The 9,693-nt window shown below is 37.3% G+C and overlaps 1 non-coding gene across 1 annotated transcript; it reads right to left on the reverse strand.

Moving 5' to 3' along the window:
- Nucleotides 1-8,352: 8,352 nt before the first annotated feature.
- LOC126765642 (small nucleolar RNA U3) lies at nt 8,353-8,556 on the reverse strand. The gene has a single exon (XR_007668506.1). It is a non-coding gene; the product is annotated as a small nucleolar RNA U3 (small nucleolar RNA).
- Between the last annotated feature and the right edge of the window lie 1,137 nt (nt 8,557-9,693).

Consider the following 9,693-nt stretch of genomic DNA (forward strand, 5'->3'; position numbering starts at 1 on the left):
CACTCGCTGGGTTTACCATCATATTTGGGTAATTCTTTAGCAAGGCTGTTACGGGAAGCAAGTTGATCCCGAGTCAATCGGCGACAGGTTGAAGAACCAAAAGACAAGCTGTTAACACGGCCAGCTGTCGGAAAAGTTGTATGAGCTGGTTGCGGCAAAACAGTTTCTGGATTGAGTGTTGAATTCCGTCGCAACTGCTGTTCAATTGACTGTATTCTGTTTAATAACGATTGAAGAACCGGTGTTTGAATATCAGTTTCACCTTGTTGACCCGTTAACATTCCGGTTGGAATACCGTTAGGTAGTGAAGATCCGCTACTTGTGATATCCTTTAGAACAGGAGCGGTTGCATTAAATGGCGCCACAAATTGTGGTGGCAGCTGCAGCATTTGGGATGGCAGAAGCGCCTCATCCTTCAACCTGGTTGAGATCCTAGGCATTGAATATTGCCTTTCATCAAAGTCGTCATCAAAACCCATTGCATCTATGCGATTCAAAAAGCTGGGCTGTTCTTTTAATAAAGCCTCCCTCTGTCGTAGGATTTCGCTTTGCTCTTGTAGCAATTCGGCGCGACGACGAAGGCCGAGTGAACCAAAGCAATTTGAGGAGTGAACAGGACTTATGAGTTCACTTTCTTGTAGATGTGCTTGTTGGGGTGATACCGTATACACCCGACTCCCATTTGGAGGAGCTGCATTTGATACGCCTGCGTTCGAACTCTCAGCGTGTGTCACAGGAATGCGCTGGTTAGCAGCCCGATCAGTTCCACAATTATCCTCCAGGTTGCTCACAATTGGAAAGCTTGTTGAGTTGGTGAGATTGGCGGCTGCAGCACAATTAGGACCAAGAACGAAATTGGCAGGTGCAGCAGATGATTCTAAGTTATTCGCGCGCGACATTTTAAGATGTTAAATGTAGTGCGCGATGAGGGTGCAGTAAATTTTTTAAGATGTTAAGAAAAAATGCGAGAAATTTTTTGCAATTAACTAAATAATATTTAATACCGAATTCAAATGTTGAATAAATTAAATAAAAGGTTAAATAAAGTGTTAAATAAATGTTAATTAAAAAATTTAGTCTCAACTGCACCCTCTGAACGTTATCGACGGTATGATCGTTTTCCCACTGCCTACTTTGCTAACTAGACTAATTGCTCCCGGTTCCCCAATTGGACCAATCAGAATGCGCCACGTCAGTTCAAGCGTAAGCAAGTAGGACTTAAAATAATTGCTCCCGCTTTGCTTATTAGACCAATCACAACGCACCACGCTAGTTAATACGTAAGCAAGTAGGACTTAAGAGGATTACGTGAGTCATGCTGCCAGATCGTTCGTAACAATTATAAACCAATAAATTAATTTTATTTAACGAATTGTTTATACAAACAACAATAAATCTCAGTGAAAGAATGGAAAGATCGTCAGAACACTTAAACGAATTAGAGAAAATAAAGGAGAAAAGAAGGCTCTATATGAGAAGTTATAGAGCTAAGCAATCGAAGGAAGGCAGAGAGACTCGCTTAAAGCAAATGCGTCAGCATGCAGCAGAAAGCCGAGCCTCAGAACCAGAGGAAGTCAGAAAGGCTCGTTTGCAGCAAATGCGTCAGCATGCAGCGGAAAGCCGAGCCTCAGAACCAGAGCAAGGCAGAGAGGCTCGTTTGCAGCAAATGCGTCAGCATGCAGCGGAAAGCCGAGCCTCAGAATCAGAACAAGCCAGAGAGGCTCGTTTGATGCAAATGCAGAAACAAAATGAAGAGGTCCGAAGGTTACGTAAAGCCAGTATAACGAGCTTTAGGCAGGCAATTAACTCGTTTTGCGATGCGATATGTGAAGTTTGTACTAAACGATGCTATAAACATCAAATTTTTAAGTGGATTGTACGAGTAGATGCTATAGCGAACACATATTTGCCTAATGAATTAAAGCAAAAAAAAATGTTTGGTTCTTTGCAATCGTTGCAAAACCCATTTGAATTCAATGAAAAATATTCCACCATCTAAATCTTATTGGAACAATCTAGATCCAGGCTTATTCCAGACGTGATTTCGGAATTGTCTCAAGCCGAGCAAAGGCTGATTTCACGTATGATTCCATTTGTTAAAATTATAAAATTAAGCGGTGTATTTGGGCAATATAGTTTTCGAGGTCAAGCAGTATTGTTTGCTCAGGATGTTTTCGAAGTTACTGAAAAACTTCCGAACATGTTACCAAGAACCACTAATAATGCTGGAAAAGTTGCCATTACTGAATTTTTGGAAAATATTAATGTAACGCGACAGTTTTCAGTATCTAGGCAAAAGGTATATGATGCACTACATTGGTTGGTCGCTAACAATCCCCTTTATAAAGACGTCACTATCGATCAAAACGTCATAATGAATGAAGAGGATATTATTAGAGTAGAAAAAGCTCCACTAGAGGTTATGAATGAAATCAATGATGAACTTAACAATAACACTAGTGCTTACTCAAGAATATGTGATTTTTCGAGAATTGTGCGTGCTTCATGGCACCAAGGAAACGAGCTCATATTCACATCAGTATTTGCAGGTGTACAATGCTGTGTGATGGCATTGTCTAACATCCTAAGAGCCAGTATTCTTGCACCACAACAGTGGTTTACAAAAACCTCAACCTGAATATGATAACGGGTGACCAAATCTACAGCAATATAAGATTTCAAACGGAGCGAAATTTAATGGCCTATCGTATTGAAGACGACGGATACCTACTGGTGCGAAATTTCCACGCAATAAAAGATGTTTTAGTCGCATTCGGCAAACGGTTTCAGATCACTTTTGCCGATGAACCAAGCATATATGGAAGCTTGAGCGACAAGAATAATGAAACAAACTTCGGACGCACCCTTGGTCAAGGGGTGGAAGAACTTTTCATGGAACATAGCGCCGGCATAATAATAACAGATGGACAATCATTCGGAGTGATGTACTATGATAACAAATATTACTTCACTAACTCACATTCTTGTGGTCAAAAGGGATCTAGAGCAAAGGATAACAATGGAAAAGCCTGCATTATCGAATGCGACAATTTAGACGAGTTTGTGAGGATTTGTAAACGTACAACAGGCAGCAAAAATGTGCAGTATACTCTTGATTACGTTGATGTTGTATATGAAACAGATGAGCCTGATGAGATAGAAATACAGCAGAGTATTGAGATAGTAACGGCTGCGTCTGAAATGATTACTTCTCAACATGAACTACCTAATCATAATAATTAATTAATTCCACTGCAGACATCTTTGATGGCGCCGATTGATGTAATGCAACTCAATGTGGAAGATGAACTACCTTTTTCACGAAACCTTCACGAAATTACCCGCAAAAAAAAGACAACATCGTTAATATCGGACATGAACTGAAAGCAGAAGAATTTGCCTGGTACTTCTTCTTTCCTTACGGAAAAAACGGGTTCTAAGAACAAAGGCCTGTAAATATTACAGCGTTAGACTACTTTCAGTTTAGAATTTTGGGAAGTGATACAAGATTTCAACGTAACGACTATCTATTTTATGCCTTATCCTTCTTTGAATATTATAGAATCAAAAGCACTATATCTGCATGCGGAAAAAAAATTGTTAATCAAGAAGGAGCAATAGATGATGTCCATATTTATGTAAAACATTTAAGAGGTTCGGCAGCTTATTGGAGATCAGCTCTGAATGAACTATTAGCTCAAATCAGATGTTTAGGACCTCCAACATACTTTGTAACATTTAGCTCAAATGATCGCAACTGGCTAGACCAACGAAAGGCTTTGCTAATAGCCGATGATAGGGCTGATGTTGATCCCAGTACTCTCGATATTTATGAGACCCAAAGACTTATCGAGAAGTATCCAGTAATTTTGAGTCGACATTTCATGTTAAGAGTAAATGCTCTAATGAAATTTATAAAAAATAATGATTATGTGTTTGGCGGAAAAGTGAAGGATAATTGGTGGCGCATTGAATTCCAGAATCGGGGCAGTCCTCACCTTCATATGGTGATTTGGATCGAAAATCATCCCGAGTTTGACTCAGAAGAAGGGAAACTTCTTCTGGATCGTAATTGTTGCTGTAGAAACCCTCCAGAAGAAGAAGACCCAGAGCTTCATGAATTAGTTAAAAAATGTCAAATTCATCGGCATACACAAACTTGTTCGAAAAATAATACTTCTATAAGATACCGATTCAACTTTCCACGCTAAGAATGTGACGAGACATGAATTTTGTCACATTCTTCAGATGATTTTCTCCGTAACGGAGGTAGAATTTGTTTGTTTGCGTCGAAAGGAAGATGCTTGGGTAAATAATTACCACCCAGAGTTGCTAAGACTATGGGCAGGCAACATGGATATTCAGCCATGCGGATCAAACGAAGCGATAGCGTACTATATAGCAAAGTACCTATCGAAAGCAGAACCTGCAGGTATAGATTCTGGAATTGCGCAGGCAATATAGCAAATTCAACGCGAAGAAACTGATCTTTCACGCAAACTGTTCAGTATATGTATGAAGATTCTTCATGAACGACAAGTATCAGCTGCAGAATGTGCATATAGACTTTGTCATATCCCATTACGGGACAGTTCTCGAAGCTGCATTTTTCTGAACACAAGAAAGGCAGAACAGCGTTACAGAGTATTGCAATTCGACAGAAATGGGCACGCAACTGGTTATTATAGTAATATCTTTGAAAGATATCAAAAACGTCCGTTACAATCTTCCGATTACGATTTTGTAAACAGGAGTCTTACAGAGTTTGCAATGTTGTTTGAACCATTCTATCCGAAAAAAGTAAGCGAAACTGAGCAAAGTGTTGATCACGACGCGTATGAAGAATTTCGTAAGACACGTCGTCCACTCATTACGCTATTAGATAAGAGCAAAATAGTTGTGAGAAAGGTTCCCGCAGTTGTTAAGGTGCCATATTTTATAGCAATATCAGATCCCGACAACTTTTTCTATAGATTACTTCTTCAATATAAGCCTTATCGTTTGGAAACTGAATTACTTGAAGGTTTCGATAATGCAAAAGAGGCGTTTTTACATCGAGAGAATCATTTGAAGGAAATGAGCAGGTATATGCGCCAATTTCGAGAGCGTGACCAACAGCTTGAAAATGCATTCAATCAGATACATGCATTTGAAATTTTAGAACAGCCAGAGATTATAAATCCTGAAGTTATAGAAGAAGAATAACCGGACACAGAAATGAGCAATGATCAATTTCAAAAAGCACAGCACGCTATGAATATTGATCAAAAACAATTGTTTACTGTCATTACAGAGAGTATTAAAAATCAACTTAATGGTGATATTAAACGAGAGAAAATTTTCGTCACAGGTGGATCAGGCACCGGAAAAACTTTTCTCTTTAATGTATTGAAAAACCAAGTTAACCGATGTTATGGAAAATTGGTCGTGAAAGTTGGTGCTCTTACTGGAGTTGCAGCACGGTTGGTCGGAGGTTCTACACTACACAGCCTGTTGAAACTACCAGTACAAAAAGATGGCGTCATCATTAACATGCCACTTCTTACAGGAAATTATTTAAGAGGGATGCGCCAGTTATGGCAAAACGTTGAGTTTCTGTTCATAGACGAAATTTCTATGGTGCCTTAGGAAATGCTTTGCATGATCGACTCTCGTTTGCGCCAACTAAAGAGACAGGACGCTTGTTTTGGAGGTATAAATGTCTTACTCTTTGGTGATTTAATGCAGTTACCACCTGTCCGAAGACATCAAGTATTTCAACAGCCAGAACATATGAAACCCGCTACACATTTGTGGTTGAACTCCAACAAAACATGCGTCAGCAAGAAGATACGCCATTTATAGATGTGCTTAATGCTTTAAGAGTTGGAAAGTTGACGTCGAGGCATCTTGAAGTTCTTCTTGAAAAAGTGTCAAGAGATACCACTAAAGAATTCTCAATTGAGAAAGCTTTAAGGATTTACCCTACTAACGACCAAGTTGTTATACATTGAAAAAGTTCTGAAGAACTTTCAAGATAAAGGGACTGTTATTTATACGATTAAAGCACAAGACCAACTCATTGACGCTACACGAAATTTAGGTAATAAGGACTTAAATACTGTAATACCGAATGACATCAATAAAACAGGAGGTCTTCCTAATGTATTAAAAATATTCGTTTGAGCAAAAGTGATGTTAGGGTCGAATTTTGACGTGTCAAAAGGTTTAGTGAATGGAAATATGGGGTTTGTTACAGAAATTATCTGGCGAAATTTTCGCAGGGACCAAGTATATGCAGAAGACATCCCGTCAGTACGTATTAATTTCGGCTCAGATGGTGAACACGTAATTAAGCCAATATCGATACAATTTCCAGCAAAATACAGCTATCGAAGCGCTGAGAGACGAATGTTGCCAATAATACTGAGTTGGGCGTCGACCGTTCATAAGATGCAAGGTTGTACAGTAGATCACGCAGTAATTTATCTGGGTTCTCGACTGTTTGCTGCTGGATAAGCTTATGAAGCACTTAGTCGTTGTAGATCTTTGGACGGAATTCGAATTGAAGAACTAGACTGTTCAAAGTTGACAGGTAAAACCCCCTGTAGCAGTGAAGCTTTAGAAGAAATGATTCGATTAAAAAATAATAATTCGTAAAGTCGTCAATAGAATTTGGTCGCAAATAATATAATATAACAATTAGTCAATGAAAGGTTACGAGTAGATATTTAATGCTGTCTAATTATCGATTTACTTAACCAATACTACATGTCATAGTTCATATTTTAACAAATTTGGGGTTTCTCACATCAAACTAAAAAATTAAAAATAAATATAGTTTAAAAAAACTAAAAAAACACCCTTTTGACGCATATCAAACTAAAAAGTGAAAAATAATACTTTGTATAAACTAACAATAATAATGAAGGAAAAATTCGAGCATTCCACGCTTTTCTCATAATAATACAGGAATTTTTCCTTCATTATTATTGTTAGTTTAAACAAAGAATTATTTTTCACTTTTTAGTTTGATATGCTTTAAAAGCGTGTTTTTAGTTCTTTTAAACTATATTTTTTTATTTTCTCACACATTTCAGCCTATTTTTGTATAGAAATTTGACCGGCGTAGAAGCAAAATGCGAAACAATCATACATACATATATAAAGTCGTTTGCACATTTGTCTGTATGTTTGCGAATGCAAATGTTCTACAAAAGCAGATTTCTATACTTAAACAAAATTATTAGAACCATCGTATGTTTCTTACATGCATAACCAAACCATACTTAAGTCAGCGCAACCTAAGCGTCAATGGTGGTGTTGGTGGTAAGCGCTTGGAAAGTCAAGATGCTACCACAGGTTCGAATCTCGACAGAATAAATTTTTAATGTTTGCTTTTAACATCATATACTATACTAATAAATATTTTTCTTACTAATAGAAATTAAATTTATCACAGCAATATTATGTATATGTATATTATGTATATTGCTGTGATAAATTTAATTTCTATTTGTAAGAAAAATATTTATTTGTATAGTATACGATGTTAAAAGGCATACATCTTCTATCCTATCTTGTGTATCTGCACATGCTCATACATATGAGTGTATGTATACGCATGTGCGCGTTCAGAAATTGAAATCATATTTTCATCACTTATCAATATACCTACTTATTACATGTGCGCGCATTGACTTGCATGTTCATACATTCATATATACTTATATGTACATATATTTGCATACATTGCCAAACAAATAATGCACAAGCATACAAACATACATATGCGTACACATATGTATGAATATGTCACCAACAAAAAATTGATCTTCACAAGACAATATGGCAGCCAAATTGGCGAAGAACAAGTGTAGTACATTTTACAACAAAAACGATTTCATTCATGAACGCAGGCGCAAATTCCACAATCGATCTCGCTTCATTCATAAAAACAGAGGCCGTAACATCTCCCCGAGCATGCCTTTGCCAACAAGTCGTCTTTTCGCGACGATGGCAAAAGCTAAAAATCATAAATTGCACAACTTTCTGGTGGTTCTCGCAAAAATCTGCGTCGATATGTATTCAAGATCATACGTATACATACATACATATTTACGCATGTTTGTAGGCGAAGCTGCTACAGCGGCAAGGGGTGACAATCGGCGGTCATTACTTTACTTATGCTATAGAAATTCTATTGCTACGAATATGGAAATGACAACGAAATAATACAAATACGCATATTTCTAAAGGTCATTAATTTCTTTGAAGAAACGAAAGGAATGAATGATCCTGAGAAGTATAGTCTTAACTTTTCAACGGCCAACGCACAGCATTTCAACCAAAAGGAATCTATTCATTAAAATCACCACTCAAAAGTCGTTTTATCCGTTGTAAGCGAAAGATTTTCGAAAAAACATCATTTCTAATATGCCACAAGACAAAATTAGAAATGAACTTCTTAACCTCACGCTGTCAGATAAAACGAAAATACTTCGTCATCGCGGGTCGATTTCCAAAAAAATGTAAATGAAGACTAACTACAGAAATGATCATGTAAAGTATAGCCTTAATTTTTCAACGGCCAACGCAGAGTATTTCAACCAAAATATACGCAAATTAGTTGAGAATTCGCAGAAATGAAAGACAAACGAAAGAAAAAGAAGCATAACATCAATAATGCACAAGCATACAAATATATGTACATATGCGCAGCAGCAGCAAGGAAAGAGCTAACAATCGGCGATCCATTGTATATTTCTTTCATGGATAACCAAACCATAATTAGGACAACGCAATACAAGTGTCAATGGTGGTGTTGGTGGTAAGCGCTTGAAAAGTTACGACGAGCACGTAGGTTCGAATCCCAGCAGAATTTATTTATAATTGAATATGACACCAACCAAAAATTGAAACATTGTTCTACAAAAACAACAACAGCATAAGCATGGCAACATTGTGTTGTTAGTAGAAAAGCCGAGCTGTGCCGAAAGAAACGAACAAACGATCGCCGATTGTCACCGCTTCGCTTGCTGCTCGAACATCTTCGCAGACAAGGTTGCGTAGATTCATATTGAGCAGCAAGGTTGCGCAACCTGAATCTATCGCAACCTTTTCCGAACTCGTATAAGAAGTATAACTTCAAAAATTCAATTTATTGGCGTCATGCTGATGTTCACGTTGTAATTCCTGATTGAAAAGATTATGCATAATATATATATAAAATTTTTTGCGGTAGTATCCAGCTCTAAGGAAATCTAGTCCTAAATTAGTTAAAGCCATTATTATGAAGTATAGTTCAATTTGAAATTATGTATAAAATCTACCAATCTTTATCCACATTCCTTAAATCGCGATGAAAATATTTACATATGTTACTATACACATGCATTCATACATATTACACACAAAGCTTGTTTATTCTCTCTTGCTCTTCTAATGTGGATCATTCACAATGCGTAACCAGCTGTCAAAATTACTTGAAGAAATAATTTTTTTTTTCTTGAGCAATTACTTCATAGCTGTGTACGGACCTTTACACAACAAAATTAGCACAAAAACCGTTACTCCCAGTAACAGTGTCGGAAACCAAAACTCTTAGATATCGTTTCTTACACATCCCATCCACTAGTGTGGCGCATGAACATTAAACTCTCCACACGAGCCATGTATCATGTTTTTGACTACGACATCAATCAATTCAGGATC

The sequence above is a fragment of the Bactrocera neohumeralis genome, unplaced genomic scaffold (genome assembly GCF_024586455.1).
Source record: "Bactrocera neohumeralis isolate Rockhampton unplaced genomic scaffold, APGP_CSIRO_Bneo_wtdbg2-racon-allhic-juicebox.fasta_v2 cluster10, whole genome shotgun sequence".
Classification (NCBI taxonomy): domain Eukaryota; kingdom Metazoa; phylum Arthropoda; class Insecta; order Diptera; family Tephritidae; genus Bactrocera; species Bactrocera neohumeralis.